This window comes from Dendrobates tinctorius, unplaced genomic scaffold, assembly GCF_039654945.1.
Source record: "Dendrobates tinctorius isolate UK_male_01 unplaced genomic scaffold, ASM3965494v1 ptg000223l, whole genome shotgun sequence".
NCBI classification, from domain to species: domain Eukaryota; kingdom Metazoa; phylum Chordata; class Amphibia; order Anura; family Dendrobatidae; genus Dendrobates; species Dendrobates tinctorius.
Genome location: NW_027361890.1, coordinates 6,238,742 through 6,263,732, shown reverse-complemented (window position 1 = coordinate 6,263,732; position 24,991 = coordinate 6,238,742). Strand labels below are relative to the sequence as shown.

At 47.2% G+C, this 24,991-nt stretch overlaps 1 protein-coding gene across 2 annotated transcripts in view; it reads left to right on the top strand.

Moving 5' to 3' along the window:
* The first annotated feature begins 15,560 nt into the window (after window positions 1-15,560).
* The window catches only part of SRC (SRC proto-oncogene, non-receptor tyrosine kinase), a 60,764-nt gene continuing 51,333 nt past the window's right edge, over window positions 15,561-24,991 (top strand). The window contains exon 1 of one of the 2 annotated variants that reach the window (XM_073555279.1): window positions 15,561-15,921. The gene's annotated coding sequence lies outside the window, so the exon portion shown is untranslated. The remainder of the gene's footprint in view (window positions 15,922-24,991) is intronic. The other variant, XM_073555280.1, reaches the window with a different exon arrangement.

Genomic DNA, 24,991 nt, shown 5'->3' with positions numbered 1-24,991 from the left:
GCCACCTCCCCAGTACCAGCAACCTCCCCAGTACCAGCAACCTCCCCAGTACCAGCAACCTCCCCAGTACCAGCAACCTCCCCAGTACCAGCAACCTCCCCAGTACCAGACATCTCCCCACTTCCAGCAACCTGCCCCGTACCAAACTCCTTCCCCATACAACTTGCCATCAACATCATCTGCTCCTACAGTCCCTGCCCAACCCTCCACTCCACCGCCCACCACCTCTTCTGCCTCCCACATGTCCACCCATTCTGTAGCTTTTTCCACACCTTCACCTCTAACTGTTCCTTCCCCACCACGATCCCAGTCCTCTCTCCACACTCCCAGTGTCGAAGTGTCCCGCAGCCCCTCCAGCACTATTTCCACCCCACACTACACCGAGTTATAATGTTTTTTGTTGTAATAAAAATGCCCATTTGGTTGGTTTCAAACATTTATTAAAAAAGTTTTTTAAACTTTAAAAACATTTTACAAAAAAAAAATATTTTAAATAAAAGTTAAATTATCGTTTTACAATGGTTGTCTGTCATTTCTTTCTGCGGCGAACTATGTTTAAAAAAAAGGTTAAATACAGGGTATTTCAAAGGTAAAAAGGTATTCAAAACCAGGTATATAACTGTGGGTAAATTTTAGCTTTTTGCCACAGTTGTGTTCCTGGTTGTGTTTGAAGCAAAGTATTTCACCTAAAAAGTTGTGTTTATTGTTGGTGATTTCCTAACAATGTACACAACTTTTGTTAAAAGGTGAAATACTTTGCATAAAACACAACCAGGTACACACCTGTGGCCTAAAGCTAAAAATAGAGACCATGACAAGATAGCCAACTTTGGTTGGCAAAGGTATATACTGTTGGTACAGAAGGTACACAAGTTTGGTTAAGGGCACAAATCTTTCACACTCTGTCATCCTGCCAGTGTACTCTGCCTTGAGGCGACATAAAGTATAGTGCAAAATTGTCCCTCATTACTGAAACCGTCACAGAACTTCTAGTGGTAATGTCATGGTAATCTTGCAAGGTGGTTTCTTCAGAGGTGTCCTCAATGGAAATGGGTTCCTTGCAGCTAACAAAATTGTGGAGTACCACGCAAGCTTTGATCACCTCGTCCACAGTTTCTGTCTTGAGGTTGATCGCAGTCAATAGGACCCGCCATTTGGCTGTCAGAATACCAAAGGTACATTCAACCATTCTTCTTGCTCTTGTGAGGCGGTAATTAAAAATGCGTTTTGTTCTTGACAATCCTCTGCTAGAGTACGGTTTCAAAAGGTGTTCTGACAGCTGGAAGGCTTCATCCCCTACACAGACAAATGGCATAGGTGGACCAGATGTTTGCGGCAGCGGTCTAGGTGGTGGGAACTGGAAGGTGTTTCCATACAGTTTACGCCCCATGGCAGACAGTTTGAAAACTTGAGAGTCATTGGAGCGGCCATAGGCCCCAATATCAACAGCAATAAATTTGTATTCCGCGTCAGCGATGGCCATGAGGACAATGGAAAAATATTTCTTGCAATTGAAATATTCCGATCCCGATCCGGCTGGCTTTACAATGCGGATATGTTTCCCATCCACAGCGCCCAAGCAGTTCGGAAACTGACATATCTGTAGAAACTTTTCAGAAATTTCAATCCACCTCTCTGTTGTGGGCTCTGGTAAAAACTCTTCAGCTAAGGAGTCCCACAGTGCACGGCATGTGTACTTCACTATTCCAGATATGGTGGAAATCCCGAGTCTGTACTGGAAATGCAGTGACGAAAGGGATTCTCCAGTTGCAAGAAATCAGTGGGGAATTAAAAAACAATCAATTAGTTTTAAATCACAGCATTACATACCAAAACTAAGCTATAACACTTGGAGATACAAACTACCACCAACAAGATTGCAGTGAAAGTGTGCTCTGATGCGATCACATCCAATAAATGTGGCTTACCTTAAAGTCACCATCAGACGCTCTGCGGGTGAAACAGAGAAGCTGCAATAGGTGTCCGCTTTTCTTATGAGGTGTGCAATGCGCTCCACCAAGTAATCAAAATTCTCCATTTTCATCCGAACATATCCAAAAAATTTATCCGGGTTTCGTCTAAGGTCCATGCAGAGTGTAGAATAGACCCCACGCGTCATTCTCTTGGCTGTGAAGGGGTGGATCCACAAACGTCGTCTACGATGCCTGATGCGCTGCTGTCTCGCTCTCTCCTTCTCCAGAACAATCACCCTCAAACGATTCGCCTCCGCTGTAAAATCCGCCAAATTCTTCAAAATATTTCCAATCACAACATCCATCTTCGCCAGTAACTTGCTCTTCTCTCCAACCTGCACTTTCTCCTCTACAACCTGTCAAAGAAGGGCTGTAGGAACACGCTATATATAGTTTTTCAGTAGCCAATCCCGTTCGGAAGGCCACAAGGGTCAATTTTAAAAACCGGATCCGGCGTAATCCGTCAAAAAACGGAACAAAAACCGGATTAACCGGATGAGACGGATCCGGTTTTGTCTGTCATGAACAAGACGGATCCGGCAGAAAAACGGATCCGTCACATCCGGTTTTACGAAATATTTGCCGGATCCGGCGCTCCGGCACGACGCCGGATCGCGCCTGACGCCGAAAACCTGATGTGTGAAAGTAGCCTAAAAGGCCCGAATGGTTGCTCGGCCATGCGCTAGTATAGACTCTAATTGCTACTGTGTGAATGGTGATGAATGTATGGACTGAGAATGACTCATTAAGATTCCCCTCCCTCTGATATTGCAAGTGCGTTTAGGGATCTAGTTATAGAGTCAGCGCCAGTCAGTGGCAAGTTACTGGCCACACGGCACATCCTCTACAGTGCTAGCGTCCGATAGTGCACCCCTCTTGGGCACTGTCGCATTGCGGCTGGGTCTGTCGCTGTGCTGCTGTAGCAGCACTAGTTGGCGACCGTAGTATGCAAATACCATTCCCGGTGTACATGAAAACAGTAAGTAGCAGTGCTCCTATACATCAGATTCCCGGTCCCCGACGCGCGTTTCGCGTTAGCTTTATGTCAGGGAGGGGACCGGGATACTGCAAGGTCGTATGTTTTTTATTCTTGGGACTGTTTTCATGCACACCGGGAGTGGTAGCCGTATACCGCAGGGGTCCTAAGGACGTTTTACCTGGGCACTTATGCCGATTTTGGATGTGCTGACCGCTCCTGAGTGTGTATGTTCCACCATTGTTATATTGCAGATATAATCTGATGTGCAGGAGCACTGCCACTTACTTCCAAAGATTTAACCATTGCCATGTTGTAGGCATTACTTGCTTGATATGAAAGGGAGTGCCAGTATATACCCTAATTAACAACTAGCTACTTTTTTACCATCTTATTGATGCTACTACTGGGGTTGATTTTGTCTAATCTTACCAACTTTTGGAAAATACATTGTAAAAATTTTTTTTAGAGTGTTATTATGGCAGATTTTCCTTTGGTGCTATATATGATCACTTTCATACATTATTATGCATGGTTTTTGGTAATGGTTTGTGGACCATACCGCAATATTAAACATGCCATCATTCTGTTCTATGGTGGTGTCCCTTTGATTATATTTCAGCATTTTGCATATTACTGTTTGTTTTTGTTGATTGATTAACATATGTACTTTGCAGTATATTATTGGATATGTATCTCTTTTTAATCATTGTCTATGTCTTGTATTGACTTTAATAAAGCTATATAATTTTATGGCTATATGCTTCCTTAGACCTTTTTGGATGATATGTTTGATTGGAAGTGCCATTTTCTTAGGCCATTTATTTTAGATTTATTTTAAAGAATAGCAAGGTCTGTAATTTTAATCCTTGGTATACTTCAACACTTCAACTGTGAAAGACTGAATCTAAAAATTAAAAAAAGATAATCACATTGTATAATTCTTAAATCATTGCATTGCATTTATTGCATTAAATAAGTATTTGATCACCTACCAACCAGCAAGAATTCTGCCTCTCACATACCTGTATTAATTGCACAAGTTTGAACTCATTTCCTGTATAAAAGACACCTGTCCACACACTCAGTCAATCACACTCCAACCTCCCCAACATGACCAAGACCAAAGAGCTGTCTAAGGACACCAAGGACAAAATTGTAGACCTGCCCAAGGCTGGAATGGGCTGAAAAACAATAGGCAAGCAGTTGGTGAGAAGGCAACAACTGTTGGCGCAATTATTAGCAAATGGAAGAAACCCAAGATGACTTCCTTGATCTGGGGCTCTATGCAAAATCTTGCATCGTGGGGTTTCTGAGAACTATAAAGGACGACATGGTCAATCACCTGAAGAGAGCTGGGATCGCAGTCTCAAACATTATCGTTAGTAACACACCACACAATCATGGATTAAAATCCTGCAAGGCACGCAAGGTCCCCCTGCTCACTCCAGCACATGTTCAGCCCGCTTGAAGTTCGCCAATGACCATCTGGATGATCCAGAGGAGGCATGGGAGCAGTTCATGAGGTCAGATGAGACCAAAATAGAACTTTTTTTTATCAACTCCACTCGCCGTGTTAGGAGGAACAAGAACACCGTCCCAACCTTGAAGCATGGTAGGGGAAACATTATACTTTGGGAGTGCTTTTCTGCAATGCGGACAGGATGACTGCACTGTATTGAAGGGAGGATGGATGGGGTCATATATTGCATGATTTTGGCCAACAACCTCCTTCCCTAAGTAAGGCTAGGTTCACATTAGCATTTGAGTCCGCAGCGTATCATCCGCATGTGCAAACACATGAAAAAACACATGCAAAACGCGTTTACGCAGCATTTTTTATTCGCATCATCTTACGCATGGAAAAAAAATGCTGCGTGTGCATGCGTTTGTATGCGTTTTTGCATGCATTTGCGTTGTTTCTGCGCATGTGTTCAATATTTCCGATGCTTTTCCAGTAGAGTTTCCTTGACACCAAACACCCAATGGGTGTGTCTCATGGGCTTTCTATATATAGACATAATGCACAGATGAAATCCTCGTCTTTTGCTGCTGTATCCAGCTTCAAGATGGATCTTAGTGCGGAGAGCTTCCTTCTTCATCTTGATTTGTCATTGAAATTGGCTCTTGCCTTTGCTTTTGTTTGTGAAGAAGAAAGAAGAGAAAGACGGAGAAGACGTCCGAGAGAGCCGTGGAGCCTACCACTCCTTGTACACTGAGCTGCGTGAAAACCCGGAGAAGTTTTTCGAGTACACGAGAATGTCAGAACAGAGCTTCAATGACTTACTGTTACATGTCCGAGGATCCATCACCAGGCAGGACACACGTTACGTCAAGTAATTCCTGCTGAGGAACGTCTGTTGGTGACCCTGAGGTGCGCAATTTTGAAAAGCAAACACATGTTATTATTATTATTGTTATAAAAGCCATGCACTTAATTTTTTTTTCCATTTTTTGTTCGGCAGATTCCTAGCTACCGGAGAGACCTTATCATCTCTACGTTTTCAATTCCGGACTGGAGTGTCCATGCTATCTGGGATTGTTTGAGACACCTGCCGTGCTTTATGTGACGATCTGCATGAAGAATTCCTCCCCCAACCCACAACTGAACTCTGGCTGGAAAATGCTGCAAAATTCCAGGACATTTGTAATTTTCCTAATTGCTTCGGGGCTGTGAACGGCAAACACATTCGGATTATGAAACTTGCAGGAAGTGAATCCGAGTATTTCTACTGCAAAAAATACTTTTCCATTGTTCTCATGGCGAATGCAGATGCTGACTGTCGATTTGTCGCCATGGACGTTGGCTCATTTGGACGAGGAAATAACTCACAGACTTTCAGAAACTCTGACATGGGCCAATGTTTGTATGGGGATAATTTCAATTTTCCACAGCCACGACCTCTTCCGAACACTGAAGGACCGCCAATGGTGTTTGTTGTGGTTGGGGATGAGGCGTTTAAAATATGTGCCAACCTCATGAAACCGTACTCAAGTCAGGACATGAATCACAACAATAGGATTTACAACTGCTGACTGACAAGGGCACGAAGAACTGTGGAGTGTGCCTTTGGATTGCTGGTATCTAAATGGCGCATTTTGGGAACAGCCATCAATCTAAAAATTGAGACAGTTTTTGAAGTTGTGAAAGCGTGTGTTGTTCTGCTCAATTACATCCTGGAGAAAGAGCGACAACAATTAGAACTTGACGAACCTGTTACTACCACATTGCAGGATTTCCAAGATCATCCTCTGAGGACTACAGTGGAAGTTGCACAAAAGAGGGATAAATTTGCTGCCTACTTTGTTTCGGATATTGGACGTGTGGCATGGTAAGATTAAATGGTTTAAGCTGCTATGTAAAATGTACCTGTAATGTTAAGTACCTGTAATGTTATGTACCTGTAATGTTTGCTGACTTTAATACTAACACCTTGACTGTAACTTTAATAATAAACACCTTTACTGTAACACCCGTTAATAATTCACACAACAATACACACGTTTAAATAAAGAGATAAAGAAAACACAGGGTAACAGGTATTGTGAACCAAAAGAATTTTTATTAACAAACATAACACCAAGAGGAAATTTGACAAATAACAAAAAAAAGGGCTTTACTTTTGGGATCTGCGGGAGAGAATTACATTGTGGACCTGGGGGGTGTTGGGCTGTAAAGGTAGGCTAGGAGTGGTTGGGGAAGTTGTTACAGGGGAAGTGGCATTCAACTGGAGGATTGGGTCAGAAACATTGGCAGAGGACACATTGGGGGAAGAGGACATATTAGGAGTGGAATTCAAGTTGGAAGGGATTTACACATTGGATGGGATAGAACAAAGGGAAGGTGAGGAGAGACTTGGAAACAGAGACAGAGGTGAGGGTGGAGGGGGTGGGTAATATTTTGTCGCTTCTTTTCTTTTACTGGCCTTCATTTTGCTGGAAGTGGAAGGCTGGGCTGCTGCACTCGGCTGCGTGGTAGAAGTGGAAGGCTGGGCCGCTGCACTCAGCTGCATGGTGTAGCTGGATACTGTTGGAACAGTCCTAATGTCCAGCGGTGGTTGTGGTGGTGGAAAGGTCACTTGGTGAGTAAACTGGTATCCAAGTCCTTGTGATGTTGGGAAAGGTGCTGGCGGATTCTGCCACTGATGCTGTGCTGGAGCTTGTTGGAGGTATGGCTGAAAACTTTCAGGACATGTTCAGTCTGAAGTACGCATGCTTTTTGAACGCATGCATACGCATGTCCTTGTGTTCCAATGCGTTCCCATAGACAGTAATGCGTTGTTTTGACAAACTCATCCGCATGCGCATACCTACGCATATTTGATGGATTTTTGATGCCTCAAAAAATGCAACATGTTGTGTTCACAGCACGCGAAATGACGCATGCGTACGCATCCGCATGCAAACGCATGTTCCTGCGTATCCCTGCTGTGGTGCAGTGACCATTGTGACAGCTAGGGGGCGCTGCATGGGTCATGCACACAAGCATATCCATTGTGGTAATGGAAATAGGATGAACGGCAGGATGGTAAATGACCGTTATGTATCCCAGGGTGGGTGGCCCTGGGATGGAAGCTGGAACATGTGTTGATCAGCAGAGGTACTGCTGAGGGTTTGCTGCAGTGTATCAGGGAAAGCTTCCAGGTGACTTGGTGAGATGGGTGGGACCAGTTACCTACAAACCCACCCAGGGGCGTGTGTCTAAATGCCCATAGTAAACCTGTATATGTGTGTGTATGGTTGGGTGTCCCAGACAGGGGAGAATAACTGTGAGGCTATAGAGCCTGATTGCTGGACAAAGCACAGCCTGTGTGGCCACAGGGCTAAGAGAGCGGAGCTCTACATGAACATTCTTCTCACAAAACTCAAGATAAAAAGCGGACGGCACCGCTGTTACCGTGTGACTTCAAATGATGTGCGGCATACAGAAGCCCAGCAACTGGGAATCTCGGGTGCCAGACCTGGAAACAGTCAATCCTGGGAATCCATGCAAAGAGAAAAGGTCGCACTCATCGAGATGAAAGTTTCCCCTATTTTATTGACATATCATAAACATGTCAAGTCGGGGGTGTGACATAAGGAGTGCAAGAAAGGCTGACAACGGCCGTTTCACGCTGCTCAAGCGCTTCAAGCGTTGAAGCGCTCCAGTGAAACTTCATCTTGATGAGTGCGACCTTTTCTCTTTGCATGGATGAACATTCTTCTGTTGTGAGATAAGACTGGTACTGTTTCTTTCATGCTTCCATGGTTTATGCCGTCTAACAATAAACCGTATGGACGTTTTTGTGGAAAACCTGGTGCCAGACCCTGTTAATCTGCTGCCAAGTGAGTGTCCCTCAATACACTCACTGAGCGCTACCTTACAATGCGTACACCATGTTAAAGATCTGTACGCATGACGCATGCAGATCTATGTGGATCATACGCTGCGCACCGAAACGCAAATGTGAAACCAGCCTAAGAGCACTGAAGATGGGTCATGGCTGGGTCTTCCAGCATGACAATGACCTGAAAGTCAGGGTAACTAAGGAATGGCTCTGTAAGAAGTATTTCAAGGTCCTGGAGTGGCCTAACCAGTATCCAGACCTGTATCCAATTTAAAATCTTTGGAGGCATCTGAAACTCAATGGAGAGGTCTGTAATTTTTATTGTAGGAACACTTCAACTGTGAGAGACAGAATCTTAAAAAAATCAAGAAAATCACATTGTATGATTTTTACATAATTGATTTGCAATTATTGCCTGAAATAAGTATTTGATGCAATAGAAACACAGAACTTTATAACAGAGTTTGAGTGGAGTGTCATCTGATTTTCTTGCATAAAAGAATCGCAGCACAGGTGCGGGAAAGACAAACAACTTAATTTCTACATGTTTTCCATTGTCTCTGTGAGTGTACATCTGACTGCACTGGGATGACATCTGAGTGCAGTCTGATGTTTCACAGGCACCCATAGACTTGTATGGGTGCGCATGATCCAATCATCGGACACACTGATTGTTTTCTCCTGACGAATTGGCATGAGAAAATAATCGCAGATCTGCCCCATACTATAACATTAGGCCAAGTGTCATCCAATACAACATCGGATAGCACTCGGCCGTGTTATACACCAGTCCACTACTAGGACAACCCCTTCTTGATCTAAATATTTGGACCCGATAAAATAAAAAAGTGTATACTCGCCTCCCGCGCTGGCTTCATTCCAGCAGTGTCAGCACTCGCGGTACCAGGGCTCCCTTGCAGCTGTTATGACACTTGAGCCCGATGCCCAATCAGCGCTAGCGTAAATTTTTCAAAGTGGCGAATGCGGTTCAGATCCAGACATCACAGATTCTTTAAAAGTTGCAAATATGTGCTACATTGAAAACTCCTCTAGTAGCCTGACACTGGTAGGAGGGCTGTGTCAGAGTGAAATGAGCCAAAAAAATGCGACAAAAAGGCGCACTTTACGAATCTATCTAAAACAGATAGCTAAACAATGTTGTCAAAGAAAAATTAAAAAAAGAAAGTCAAATTAAAAAGTGGCACAAAAAAACATATAGAGAATAAAGGTGAAAATAGCAAATAACTAAAAAGGAGAAAATTACTCCAGAAAAGTGGAGAAACTACAACAATGAATCAGGGCCATAGTGTATACATGCACGATGTGGATGTAGAGCTGCACAGCACAAGCACATAACTACTACCACGAAGGGGATGCTCCCACGGTCAGTAAACGCTGCTGGTTGGGTGCTGCGCACATCCGCAATGTCCAGCCTGCAGCATCCAGCTGTTACAGCATAGTGGATGGAATTTCAAGAAATCCCATGCTCACTATGTGGGGAAGGTGACTTGATGGACAGACTTGACTGGAAGTAGGAGGGGACGGTTTGTGCACGATAGACGGAGATTGGCAATGACAGAAAGGTAACAGCAGGGAAAGACAGAAAAGGGAATGCAGTACCGAAATTTGACCACAAGATGGCAGGGGGGAGTGTAGTTCAGGACTTGACATCAGCTTATGGCTATAGAAACTGCTTAGTCATGGGGGGCGGGGAGATAGGAACCCAGGAGGGAAATTCCCAGGGAGAGAGGGGATAAATAGGACAGGACAGGGTTCCAGGTGAGGTTAGTCCCGGGAGGAGTTCAGGTGGAGAGACTCACTACAGAAGACTGACGACGGTGGAGAGCTCAACCAAGGGACTGACAGAAGACAGTCAGGGGGGTGGCCCTGACATGACGTACCCAGGACAGACGAGGCCCCGGGGGTACCGATTGGACGACAACCTCGGGCAGGTGAAGTGCTGGCGGTAGATTGGTCTTGGACAGCCCCAGCAAAATATCCGCGAGGAACGTCACCACGACTGAAGGAAAGGTGAAGGTACCCGGGCCTGGATACGGAGAGCTGTAAAGGTGCTGCGGGGTGTGGCTACGGTCGTCACGAGGACGGCCAATAAACTCGGACCTGTTACAATTGGAATCTGCCTCCGTCTTGTCTTTGCATCGTCTGGTCGCGGTAAGCAGTGGACCACCCCCTAATCCGGCCCCCTACCACAACTATGCATGCATAGACGCCCACGGCTAACCTGCGGAGACGGACATGCGGCGTGTCTTTCCCGACCGCAGCATGTCAATTTATCTTGTGGATGTGAGTCTCCATAAGATAAATATCACCCATACAATGTATAGGACGTGGTGATTCTGCATGGTTCAGGGAACACATGCAGAATCACCTGCGTTCGAAAGCCGGCAGTGCTTTGGACACAAGCAGACATGTGCTGCATCCAAAGCGCTGCCGATTACTGACCATGGGAACGTACCCTTAAACAACATTTAACCCCTTAACGACCGCCGATATGCCTTTTAGCGGCGACGGGTTACTTATTCCTCAGCGTGGCTTTTTAACGGCGTTGAGAAATCAGGTTATAGCGCCCCCCAGTCTCAGAAATTCTCGGGGGTCTCAGCTACCATGGGTACCGGAGAACATGATTTAGGTCGGTTTTTACCGACCCCAGTGTTGTGATCGCCGTTATTCACCAACAACCGCAAAAAAAGTCAGATTTCCCATTTAATTTCTCTCTCATCTGATATGATTTAGCATTTCAGAGGAAAGACATTGGGTCCCTCGTGCCCCCCTGGTACCTCCAGTGTCCCTGGACCCTCCTGAATCCCCCGGTCCTGTCCCCTGGACGGCAGCATCTTCAGGCAAAAAAACGGCGGCCACATGCGCAGTGCACCCGCCGAGATCTGACGTCCAGCACCCGGCAACAATTGGAAATTTTTCCTATTGGTTCATTTTGATCACTGTGATAGGGGTCTAGCACAGTGATAAAAAAAAAAATAGTAAATCAAACCCACCCTTTATCACCCCCTTGGTTAGGTAAAAATAATAAGCTAAAATCAAAATATTTCCATTTGGGTTAGGGTTGGGGCTAGAGCTAGGGTTGTGGTTAAGGTTGGGATTAGGGGTATTTTAGGGTTATGGTTGGGATTAGGGTAAAAGGTGTGTTGGGGTTAGGGTTGAGATTAGAGTTAGGGTGTGTTGGAGTTAGAATTGAGGGGTTTCCACTGTTTAGGTACATCAGGGGGTCTCCAAACGCGACATGGCGTTACCATTGATTTCAGCCAAATTTCCGATCAAAAAGTCTAACGGTGCTCCTTCCCTTCTGAGCCCTGCCATGCGCCCAAACAGTGGAGGAGGAGTGCTGCACACCAGGGAGGAGAGCTGCAAACCAGGCAGGAGGAGGAGGGCTGCGTACCAGGGAGAAGGAGAAGCAGGGATGCACACCTGGGAGGAGAAGGAGGCTTGTGAACCAGGAAGGAGGAGGAGGGCTGCACACCAGGGAGGAGAGCTGCAAACCAGGCAGGAGGAGGAGGGCTGCGTACCAGGGAGAAGGAGAAGCAGGGATGCACACCCGGGAGGAGAAGGAGGCTTGTGAACCAGGAAGGAGGAGGAGGGCTGCACACCAGGGAGGAGGAGGAGGGCTGTACACTATGGAGGAGAAGGAGGGCTTACACCAGGGAGAAGGAGAAAGATGGCTGCACAACAGAGAGAAGTGGGGCTTCATACCAGGAAGGGGAAGGAGGGCTGCGCATCAGGGAGGACAATGAGGAGAGCTGCATGCCAGAGACTGAGAGAAGTAGGGATGCACACTGGGGAGGAGGGCTGCACACCAGGGAGGAGGAGAAGGACTGCTGTACATCAGAGACGAGATGGAAGGCTGCACACCAGGGAGGAGGAGAAGGACTGCTGCACATCAGAGACGAGATGGAAGGCTGCACACCAGGGAGGAGGAGAAGGACTGCTGCACATCAGAGAGGAGATGGAAGGCTGCACACCAGGGAGGAGGAGAAGGACTGCTGCACATCAGAGAGGAGATGGAAGGCTGCACACCAGGGAGGAGGAGAAGGACTGCTGCACATCAGAGACGAGATGGAAGGCTGCACACCAGGGAGGAGGAGAAGGACTGCTGCACATCAGGGAGGAGGAGAAGGAAGGCTGCACACCAGGGAGGAGGAGAAGGACTGCTGCACATCAGGGAGAAGGAAGGCTGCACACCAGGGAGGAGGAGAAGGACTGCTGCACATCAGGGAGGAGGAGAAGGAAGGCTGCACACCAGGGAGGAGAAGGACTGCTGCACATCAGGGAGGAGGGCACAAAAACAGAACACAGTATGACAAACGTGCATAAATACTCTGCTGTAAAACATATGTAACTGTAAGTAGCAAGTGCTAGTAAAAGATGTTAACAAAAACAGGGTATTTTGTTGATACTTTTTTTGCAAAAAAATGTACGCTAAGCCACTCCGCCGCGTCAAGGCATACCCTTCTCGGAGCAGTCCTATCTAATATATTTAAAAACCTGAACATGTGAATAATACCTTCATGAGCAGGGTTCAGAAAGGTGCTGCCCGGTATGGGCTCGCTGGGCAAAATGGCTTTTTATGCATGTCCCAAAGGAGAGAGGCGGGGATCTCCCAAAGCTTGCATAAGCAAGAAATCAATGGATTCAGAACACATGACACATGCACAAAAACTGAACGGGTCATAAGACCCTGTTCACACCACCCAAGAACTAAGACACAAAAACAGAACACAGTATGACAAACGTGCATAAATACTCTGCTGTAAAACATATGTAACTGTAAGTAGCAAGTGCTAGTAAAAGATGTTAACAAAAACAGGGTATTTATGCACGTTTGTCATACTGTGTTCTGTTTTTGTGTCTTAGTTCTTGGGTGGTGTGAACAGGGTCTTATGACCCGTTCAGTTTTTGTGCATGTGTTATGTGTTCTGAATCCATTGATTTCTTGCTTATGCAAGCTTTGGGAGATCCCCGCCTCTCTCCTTTGGGACATGCATAAAAAGCCATTTTGCCCAGCGAGCCCATACCGGGCAGCACCTTTCTGAACCCTGCTCATGAAGGTATTATTCACATGTTCAGGTTTTTAAATATATTAGATAGGACTGCTCCGAGAAGGGTATGCCTTGACGCGGCGGAGTGGCTTAGCGTACATTTTTTTGCAAAAAAACGTATCAACAAAATACCCTGTTTTTGTTAACATCTTTTACTAGCACTTGCTACTTACAGTTACATATGTTTTACAGCAGAGTATTTATGCACGTTTGTCATACTGTGTTCTGTTTTTGTGTCTTAGTTCTTGGGTGGTGTGAACAGGGTCTTATGACCCGTTCAGTTTTTGTGCATGTGTCATGTGTTCTGACATCAGGGAGGAGGAGAAGGAAGGCTGCACACCAGGGAGGAGGAGAAGGACTGCTGCACATCAGGGAGGAGGAGAAGGAAGGCTGCACACCAGGGAGGAGGGGAAGGACTGCTGCACATCAGAGAGGAGAAGGAAGGCTGCACACCAGGGAGGAGAAGGACTGCTGCACATCAGGGAGGAGGAGAAGGAAGGCTGCACACCAGGGAGGAGGAGGACTGCTGCACATCAGGGAGGAGGAGAAGGAAGGCTGCACACCAGGGAGGAGGAGAAGGAAGGCTGCACACCAGGGAGGAGAAGGACTGCTGCACACCAGGGAGAAGGACTGCTGCACATCAGGGAGGAGAAGGAAGCTGCACACCAGGGAGGAGAAGGACTGCTGCACATCAGGGAGGAGAAGGAAGCTGCACACCAGGGAGGAGAAGGACTGCTGCACATCAGGGAGGAGAAGGAAGGCTGCACACCAGGGAGAAGGACTGCTGCACATCAGGGAGGAGGAGAAGGAAGGCTGCACACCAGGGAGGAGGAGAAGGAAGGCTGCACATCAGGGAGGAGAAGGAAGGCTGCACACCAGGGAGGAGGAGAAGGACTGCTGCACATCAGAGAGGAGGAGAAGGAAGGCTGCACACCAGGGAGGAGAAGGACTGCTGCACATCAGGGAGGAGAAGGAAGGCTGCACACCAGGGAGGAGGAGAAGGACTGCTGCACATCAGGGAGGAGAAGGAAGGCTGCACACCAGGGAGGAGGAGAAGGACTGCTGCACATCAGGGAGGAGGAGAAGGAAGGCTGCACACCAGGGAGGAGAAGGACTGCTGCACATCAGGGAGGAGAAGGAAGGCTGCACACCAGGGCGGAGAAGGACTGCTGCACATCAGGGAGAAGGAAGGCTGCACACAAGGGAGGAGGAGAAGGACTGCTGCACATCAGGGAGGAGAAGGACTGCTGCACATCAGGGAGGAGAAGGAAGGCTGCACACCAGGGAGGAGAAGGAAGGCTGCACACCAGGGAGGAGAAGGACTGCTGCACATCAGGGAGGAGGAGAAGGAAGGCTGCACACCAGGGAGGAGAAGGACTGCTGCACATCAGGGAGGAGGAGAAGGAAGGCTGCACACCAGGGAGGAGAAGGACTGCTGCACATCAGGGAGGAGAAGGAAGGCTGCACACCAGGGAGGAGGACTGCTGCACATCAGGGAGGAGAAGGAAGGCTGCACACCAGGGAGGAGGAGAAGGACTGCTGCACATCAGGGAGGAGAAGGAAGGCTGCACACCAGGGAGGAGGAGAAGGACTGCTGCACATCAGGGAGGAGGAGAAGGAAGGCTGCACACCAGGGAGGAGGAGAAGGACTGCTGCACATCAGGGAGGAGGAGAAGGAAGGCTGCACACCAGGGAGGAGAAGGACTGCTGCACATCAGGGAGGAGAAGGAAGGCTGCACACCAGGGAGGAGGAGAAGGACTGCTGCACATCAGGGAGGAGGAGAAGGACTGCTGCACATCAGGGAGGAGGAGAAGGAAGGCTGCACACCAGGGAGGAGAAGGACTGCTGCACATCAGGGAGGAGGAGAAGGACTGCTGCACATCAGGGAGGAGGAGAAGGAAGGCTGCACACCAGGGAGGAGAAGGACTGCTGCACATCAGGGAGGATTAGAAGGAGGGCTGCACAGCAGGGAGGTGGAGAAGGATGGATGCACAATAGGGAGGAGGAGGACTACACACCAGGGAGAAGGAGAAAAAGGGCAGCAAGTACAAGGAGAGCTGCACACACTAGGGCGGAGGAGGGCGGCACACTAAGGAGGAAAAAAGGAGGGCTACATATCAGGGAGGCGGAGAAGGAGGAGGAGGAACAGGCCAACATGAAGAAAGGACTGGATACAAGGAGAGGCCGGCAGGGGGCGGAGACGTATTCTGAATGACACGCAGTGCAACCGCCTTTATGTTGTAGCGCGCAGAGTGGGAGATGACCACCAGGGGGCGCAGGAGACACTGAGTCATGCACACACATGGAGGGACGGACTGGCTCATCTCCGCCTCCCGGGGGTGGCTTGAATGCAGTCGGTCGGTAGGAGGCGAGTCATCACCGGCCGGGCGTGAACCTCAATCCAGGGAGAGGCACAAACTTCTCGGCCGGAGCATCAGGGGCTCAATGGGAAAGTGATAAGAAGAACGCAGGCGGAGACTGAGCCCGTGGAAGGTCCCCTCGCCCCCCTCTATGTGAGGGGGGTCCCCGGAGACTACACTACCCAGCAGTACCCCCTGTGGGACATAAGAAGGTGAGCATTGGGGGCAGTGGTGGGCGGCTCTGGGTGGGGGCTGTGCTGTGTGCCTTTGATGAGGGGCTCAGCACTGGGCAGGGTGGGATTCCCCGGCTCGTGTTCCTGTGTAGTCCCAGGGGCTGCATGGATGCGTACACATGGGCACAGGGTGGCAGGAAACTTGCTGCCCATTGTATGGTGCTGCCAGGCCGTGCCCAGGAGCCCTGTAGGGGTGAGCCATGTGCTCCTGTAAGGCTGGGGACACACCGGCTGTGCCACTTAATAGAAGCTCAATGGCGGGGAATGTGGTCACGACTTGGCTCCTTTCTAATCATTGGCGGTCACCGAAACCCCCAAACCTGCTAGGTCTCCACATTTCCTACCATTGGTTGTGATGCCAGCAGCGTCACGTCGGCCGTAGACTACTATGGGCAAAAAAATGCAGAAAGCCCCTTTTATAGGTCAAAACATGTACCCGGCCCACCATCTAATGTGTATGGGGGCCTGCAGTCAGCGGTGTCTGGCAGCGCCTTGCTACACTAATAGTGAAAAACACATGCACGCTCAGGTAAGTAGAGCATCCAAGTGTATGTGCAAAAAGTTGTGTAGCCCCAGTCTGGCCAGGGCTGAAACCTCAACAGTCTAATACAGGAACAGTAAAGAAAATGAGATTTTACCAAAATTCTCCACCCATTGCCGCACAATATCCTCATGGTAATTGGCACGGCTCAATTCAAGGGTGAAATCTGCCCCAAAATCTGTGCGAGCTTACAGCAACATCCGCTGCAGATTTCTGCTTCTCACCCTTTATGCTTCCATCTCTGTAGAAGAGCTGACAATCCGCTTGTAGGTTTTCCTCCATTTCCTAGTGTTAACCTGCAGTCCATATTTCTGCCAAATGTCTTTATCTTTATGTCTATGGATATTATCTAGGCCAAAGCATTCAGTGTCCCACCTCCCCCTCAGCGGCGCAGTGTTCCTGGCAGGTTGCGGCTTGTCTTTTCTCTGGAAGTATTGCACATAGTTCTAGCTGCAGGGCACGACGGGGGGATGTCTATCAGACTACCCCGAGATCTGAGAAGTTTGTATAGCGTGCATGCGGACCAGTGACTACTGACGTATGCGGTCTATATTGCTGGAAATACCATCTGATGTATAAGGGGCGCCTTATTTATTACAGTATGCCATATTTGTGCCATTCTCCATATCGCCATCAGCTTCCGTGGCGCATCACCTAGCACAGTCCTATGGTAGTTACGAAAGGCAGAGTGATGCAGACAAGCAGTGGTTTCCGAGGTACCTCTTACAGCCTAGAGATCTGTCTATAGCCATACTGGCCTTGTGACCGTCTCATCTCATTGCACCAGGAAAACCACAAACCTTTTTTTTCTCTAATGGGTTTTCCCATAGATACAGTGAGGCAAGAGCCACAGAGAACATGTCATTCTTCAAGGGGTTGCCCTAGCCTTATTCTGTACATAAGCGCACTGACCAAAATGATCACTGGGGTTCCCAACAATGAAAGTAGACCAATAGAGTGATCGGAAACACTACCGGTTTTTCACATACGTGTTTTATACGCATGTGTGAAGGAGGCATTGGGCCACTTTCACACATTGAGTATTTGAGTTTTTTACCTCAGAATTTGTAAGCCAAAACTAGGAATGGAGCAATCAGAGGAAAAGTATAATAGAAACACGTCACCACTTCTGTATTTATCACACACTCCTGGTTTTGGCTTACAGATACTGAGATAAAATACTGACCAAATACTGAACGTGTGCACAGGATAATAAAACAGAGCAGCCTAAAGACACGGCCCCAAAGAATCTCTATAGCCACACTCCCTTGTAAAGTCTGTACTAAATAAAAAAGACCCATACCCCTGGCTGTAACCATATGGCAAATAAAAGGCAAAAAATGGAACTATGTGTGTGGGAATCAGCTGGAATAAAATGGCAATAACTGTCCATGTCCCACCTCTACCCTCCCTTATCCTCCCCTCTTTTGAAGTCCACTCTCTCCGCATCTCCTCTCCCTCCAAGTGGCCGTCATATACCGACCTCCAGGCCCGACTACTGCCTTTATTGACCAGTTCTTCACCTGGCTTCTTCACTTTCTCTCTGCTGACATTCCCACCATCATTCATGGGTGACTTCAATATCCCCACTGACACCCACCAGTCACCAGCCTCAGAACTCCTGTCGCTCACTTCATCGTTTGGACTTACTCAGTGGTCCTCCTCAGCCACCCACACAGATGGACACACATTAGACCTGGTCTTCACCCGTCTCTGCTCCCTATCTAACTTCACAACCTCCCCTCTCCCTCTATCTGACCACCATCTACTCACGTTCTCATCACTGTCCTCACCTGTCACCCATGTCCACCAACTTCCGCACCCCCCCAGAAACCTCGCACATCTAGACACTCGCGTACTCTATTCTACCACTGTCCTCCATAGCTTCAGTTCACGACACACACTGCCACTAGTTTCTACAATGCCACTCTTGCATCAGCCATTGACTTGGTCGCCCCTGTCATGCATAGCAGAGTGCGACGAATCAATAGACAATCCTGGCACAATAACATCACTAAAAAGCTTTGGCAAGTATCCAGAATTGCAGAGCGGCGTTGGAAGAAAACGCACTCAGAAGACGACTTCACTGCACTCAAACAAGCAAGACTCGCATTCAAATCAGCTCTCACCTCTGCTAAACAGGCCTACTTTACATCCCTTGTATCTTCCGTATCCCACAACCCCAAACAGTTGTTCACTTTTAACTCCCTCCTCTACCCACCACTGCCCCCTCCAACTTCCCTAATCTCTGCCGAGGACTTTGCCGCACACTACAAAAATAAGATGGACCAAACAAGGCAAGTCTTTGTTGTCCGACCACCACAACCCCCTTTTGCATACCAGACCAATGCCCTAAACCCATAACTTTCCTCTCCAAAATCACTGAAGGAGAGCTTACTCATCTTCTCTTCAAATCACACTTCACTACTTGTGCGCATGACCCCACCCATCCCACCTCCTCCCCAATCTCGCCTCCTCCCCAATCTCACCACTACTTATCCCATTTCTAAGGGTACCGTTACACCTAGCGACTCACCAGCGATCCCGACCAGCGATATGATGCGGTCAGGATCGCTGGTTCATCGCTAGGTGGTCGCTAGTGAGCTGCCACACAGGCAGATCTCACTAGCGTCATCGCTGGGGACGGGGATCGCTACTTACCTGTCAGACGTGGCGATCCTGCGTCCTCCCGCCCGGCTCCATGCGTCGCTCGTCTTCACAGCAGGAAGCGGCCGACGAGGAATGGTCCAGGAGCTTCTCGCGCGATCAGCGATAACCAGCGGGGGGAGCCGGTCGGAGGTAAGTATCACATGCAGCGATATCGCTAGCAATATCGCTGCAACGTCACAAAATCGGTGACTTTACAGCGATATTGCTAGCGATATCGCAGTGTGTAACGGGGGCTTAACCCATCTCTTCAACCTATCACTAACTTTTCGTACCTTCCCCTCTGCTTTCAAACATGCCACAATTGCACCTATCCTCAAAAAGCCATCCCTTGACCTGAGCACTATGTCCAGCAATCGCCCCATATCTTTGCTCCCATTTGCTTTCAAACTCTTTGAGCAGCATGTCCACGCTGAACTTTCCTCTCACTTTGCATCTAACTTGCTCTTCTACAACCTACAATCTGGCTTCCGTCCCCACCTGAGACTGAGACTCCCCTGACCAAACTTACTAACGACTTACATCCAAAGCTAACAGACAATTCTCTATACTTCTCCTACTGGATCTTGTCCTCTGCCTTTGACACAGTTGACCACTTCCTCCTACAGATTCTCTCTTCCTTTGGTGTCAAAGACCTTGCCCTAATCTGGATCTTCTCATACCTTACCAACCATACATTTAGCGTTTCCTACTCCCACACTACCTCCTCATCTCGCCCTCTCTCTGTTGGTGTCCCTGAAGGCTCTGTCCTAGGACCCCTTCTTTTCTTAATCTATACTCTTGGCCAACTTATAAAATCCTATGGCTTCCAGTACCACTTATATGCAGATGACACTCAGATCTACCTCTCTGCTATCTAGAATCCCAGAGTGTTTATCAGTCATATCCTCCTTTTTCGCCTCTCGCTTCCTCAAGCTTAATGTGGGCAAATCTGAACTAATTATCTTTCCTCCATCTTGCATACCTTCCTTACCTGGTATATCTATCACAATAAATGAAATCACTCTTTCTTCTGCTCAGGAAATCCGCTGCCTCTTAGTAACTCTGCCCTGTCCTTCAAACCACACATCCAAGCTCTCGCCACCTCCTGTCGCCTCTAGCTCAAAAATATTTCCAGAATCTGTCCTTTCCTCAACCTCACTCTATCAAAATGCTTGTGCATGCCCTAATCATCTCCCACCTCGACTATTGCAACATCCTACTCTGTGGCCTACCTTCTAACATGCTCGCACCCCTCCAGTCCATCCTTAACTCTGCTGCCCGACTAATTCTCTTTCCTTGCTACACTCCTGCTTCCCCTCTTTTTGCAAATCCCTTCACTGGCTCCCAATTTCCCAGTGTATCCAGTTTAAACTACTAACACTGACCTACAAAGCCATCCATAACCTCTCTCCTCTGTATATTTCTGAACTAATCTCCCAATATCTTCCCTCACGTAATCTGCCGTCCTCCCAAAACCTCCTTCTCACCTCCGCTTATTCGCTCCTCACCCTATCGCCTCCAAGATTTCTCCAAAATATCCCCCATTCTCTGGAATTCTGTACCCCAACACGTCCGGTTATCCACCACATTTGGATCCTTCAGAAGGAACCTGAAAACCCATCTCTTCAGGAACGTTACAACCTGTAATGACCAAGCGGCCACCTCAACACCATCGGAGCTACTGCAATCCCCGACGTACTGTCTCCTTCCTCATAATCCTGTAGAATGTAAGCCCGCAAGGGCAGGGACCTCTGTACCGGTCTGTTATTGTTAGTTTATTTACGATAAGTGATATTTGTATTTTGAGGTAACCCCATCTCATGTACAGAACCATGGAATCAATGGTGCTATATAAATAAATAAATAAAAATGTGCAACCTGGTGACAGGTCATCTTTAAAGGACTGCAAACTGTGGTTCTTGTTTCCCCAACAAGCAAATGCAGCATGTGCTAGCTATGACCATTTTTAACCTCTTCATTACTGGAGCTTTTTCGTTTTTCGCTCCCCTTCTTTCCACAGCCATACCTTTTTTATTTTTCTGTCAATATGGCCATGTGAGGGCTTATTTTTTGCAGGACAAGTTGTACTTTTGAACGACACCATTGGTTTTACCATGTCGCCTACTCGAAAACGGGGAAAAAAATTCCAAGTGCGGTGAAAGTGCAAAAAAAAGTGCAATCCCACACTTTTTTTTGTTTGGCTTTTTTGCTAGGTTCACTAAATGCTAAAACTGACCTGCCATTATGATTCTCCAGGTCATTACGAGTTCATAGACACCAAGCATGTCTAGGTTCTCTTTTATCTAAGTGGTGGAAAACAATTCCAAAGTTTGCTAAAAAAAAAAAAATTGCGCCATTTTCCGAGACCCGTAGTGTGTCCCTTTTTTGTGATCTGGGGTTGGGTGAGGACTTATTTTTTGTGTTGAGCTGATGTTTTTAAATATACCATTTTTGTGCAGATACGATCTTTTGATTGCCCGTTACTGCATTTTAATGCAATGTCGCGGCAACCAAAAAATGTAATTCTGGCATTTTGATTTTTTTTCTCGCTACGCCATTTAGCGATCAGGTTAATCCTTTTATTTTTCGGGCAATTCTGAACGCGGTGATGCCAAATATGTGTAGGTTTGATTTTGGTTTTGTTTTATTTTGATTGGGGCGAAAGGGGGAGGATGAGTTGAACTTGTTTTTTGTTTTTTTTTATTTTACTTTTGGCATGCTTCAAAAGCTGCCATAAAGCGATCGGCTCTGCTACATAGAGGTGATGCATAGATCACCTCTATGCAGCTGAATTACAGCATTGCCATGAGCGTCAGCCAAAGGGTGGCGCTCATAGCAATCTGCCATCAACAACCATAGAGGTCTCGAGGAGACCTCAGGTTGTTATGGCAACGCACCGATGACCCCAAATCATGTACAGGGGTCATCGGTGCGTGTATTTCCGGCAGAGCACCGAAAGCTCTAGTTAATAGGCGCGGGCAGATCACGATGCCGCTCGCGCCTATTGCGGGCACATGTCAACTGTTTAAAACAGCTGACATGTCGCGGCTTTGAGGTGGGCTCACTGCCAGAACCCACCTCAAAGCGGGGGATACTGCCAGCTGACGTACTATTGTCAGCTGACAGTAAGGGGTTAATGTCTTTAACTGCAAGATTTCCTGTAGAGAGAAAAAAGGCATCTACCGAAAAGAATCCAGTGTTGGCCGTGAAAGAAAATGCAGGTTTCATTAAGTGCCCATTTAAAAAAAACAAAAACCCAATAGATTGCACAATACAAAAAACTCCTGGGTGCTGTGATTCAGATGCCTACCTAGTGACTCTACTAAAATGAGTCAGCCAGGATTGCTTTTCATATATCATGTATAATGAAGATCCCTCCTCTGGGTCTCGCACCCACCCCCATCTCACGGTCTCCCTCTCCCTCCTAGGTTTAAGCAGATCTGTCACCACATTTCATAAAACAAGCAGTATATGTTAGATACATCTATTAGACCTGAAGAGACCAGTGTGTTTACTTTGAAAATCCTTGTTAGTAAGCTGTGTAATTCTTTTTGAACGTTTCCTTCCCAGAGAAGTTTGAGGTTGAAACCAGTCAACTGATGGTGTGGACGATTCTTATCTGATGTCCAAGTCTGCATTTAGTCTGTAGTCATACAGCAGAATGTGTGTGACAAGTGGTTAGATATATTCCCATATAATTGGTTTTATTGCTAAGGGAAGCCTTTTCACTAAAGGGGTTATCCACTATTCAGACAACACATTCTCCTTTACCATAGCCCCTAAGTAAAAACGGCCTGTACTCACCATTGGTGCTGTGGGGCTCACATGACAATGTCACATGATCCTGGCAGCCAATCAGCTCAATGAAGTCACAACTGCTGCTGCTCTCACTTCCTCCGGTAGACAGTTTTGTCGTAATGAAGCTAGTATGAAGTAGGCCATTAGTGGCTGCTGGACACGCGTGACATAACAATGTCACATGACCCCCAGGACAGCAGACGCCAACCTTTGCTGCATCGGTGGGGTAGTACAGGCTGCTTTTATTTTGAATTGGGAAATGTGGAAGTTGAGAAGGGGGCGACTGAGTAGTGGCGATCTCCTTTAAGTGAAGTATAGTTGAGAATGTGTATAAGTGACTTGCAGTACACTTCACCCATGTGAAGCTACACTCAAGGCTCCTGACTTGTACAGAATATACTAATGTAGTTCAGTCTGGGTCTGCAGTAATTGGGATCTAAGTGTATAGTCATGGCAAAAAGTTTTGAGGCGACACAAATTTTGCTAGAGAAAACAAAAATGTCCTCCAATATGGCACTGCCGGAGCATGCGCAGTAGCAGCTATCAGATCACATCTATATACACCGATAGCTGATATTGCGCAGGCACGGCAGGTGCCATTTTCAAGTGGATTTTTTTCTTAAATATCAGAACAACCTCAACCATAGTTGTATGCACATTCCACATGCGATTATGCGGCAGCACAGGCACCACGGCTGGTGCCAGCTTGCAGACTGTTTTTTTTTTTTTTTGTTTTTTTTTTTTTTTTTTAATTTTAATTTTTTTTTTTTTTTTTTTAAAGTGAAGTGACTTTTTGGGGCCTATATAACTGAAAATACCCAAAAGTGACACCATTCTAAAAACTACAACCCTCAAAGCCACATTGAAGGAGTTTATTACTCGGGTGGTTTTCACAAAAATGATACTTTAGGCCAAATTGTAATATTTTCACAAGTGTAACAGGAGGAACTGGACCCCAAAATTTGTTGTGCAATTTCTCCTGTGAACGCCTATTCCCCATACGTGGGGGAATACTACTTTTGAGGCACAGTGCAAAGCTCAGAAGGGAAGAGGCGCCATATTGGAGTCCAGATTTTGCTGGAATGGTGTGAGGGTGCCATGTCACATTGGTAGAACCCCTGAGATGCCAGAACAGCAGAACCCCCCTCCTTCACACTATTGGACAGTGAAGGAAAAAATAAAATTTTACCATAAATTTTGTCTTGGTCCCAGATTTTACATTTTGACAAAGGGAGATTGTTAAAAATGGCGCCAAAGTTTGTCACATTTTCTGATACATGGCGAGACTCGGTAGGGACCAAGTGCTATTTGCCTCAGAGCGCAGGTTTCCTATCATAGTTTGCATGTTGTATATACAGAACCCCTAAGTGCCAGAGTAGCAGAATTCCCCCTCAAATGATGAGTTCACTCAGTGGGTGTTTTCCAGAAACAAGCATCAGTGGATGTTGCGATTGAAAACTAAATATGCTAGTGCAGTGACCATTGTAGTGCCCAACCCGTGCTTCTGGAGACATTGACCCGTAAACTAGATGGTCTTTCAACACTACAGATGTCCACGTTTGGCATTTGTTATCCTGTGCTCTACACTGAGCACTTACATTGGGGTTTCCATCTAAATCTCCGAATGATGTGAGTCATATGAAACTCCCGAGAGATTTATTCACTATAATTAGGCAGCAGAGTAAGGGTACCGTTACACTTAGCGATGCACCAGCGATCCCGACCACGATATGACCCGGTCAGGATCGCTGGTGAATCGCTAAGTGGTCGCTAATGAGCTGCCAAACGGGCAGATCTCACCAGCGACATAGCAGTGGTCACTACTTACCTGTCAGACACGGCGATGAAGACGTCCTCCCGCCCGCGTTCACGCGTCGCTCGTTGCCACAGCAGGAAGCTGACGACGAGAAATGGCCCAGGACGTTCTTGCGCGATCAGCGATAATCAGCGGGGGAGCCAGTTGGAGGTAAGTATCACACATAGCGATATCGCTGCTGCGTCACAAAACCAGTGACGTTATAGTGATATTGCTAGCGATATCGCTTAGTGTAACGGGCCCTT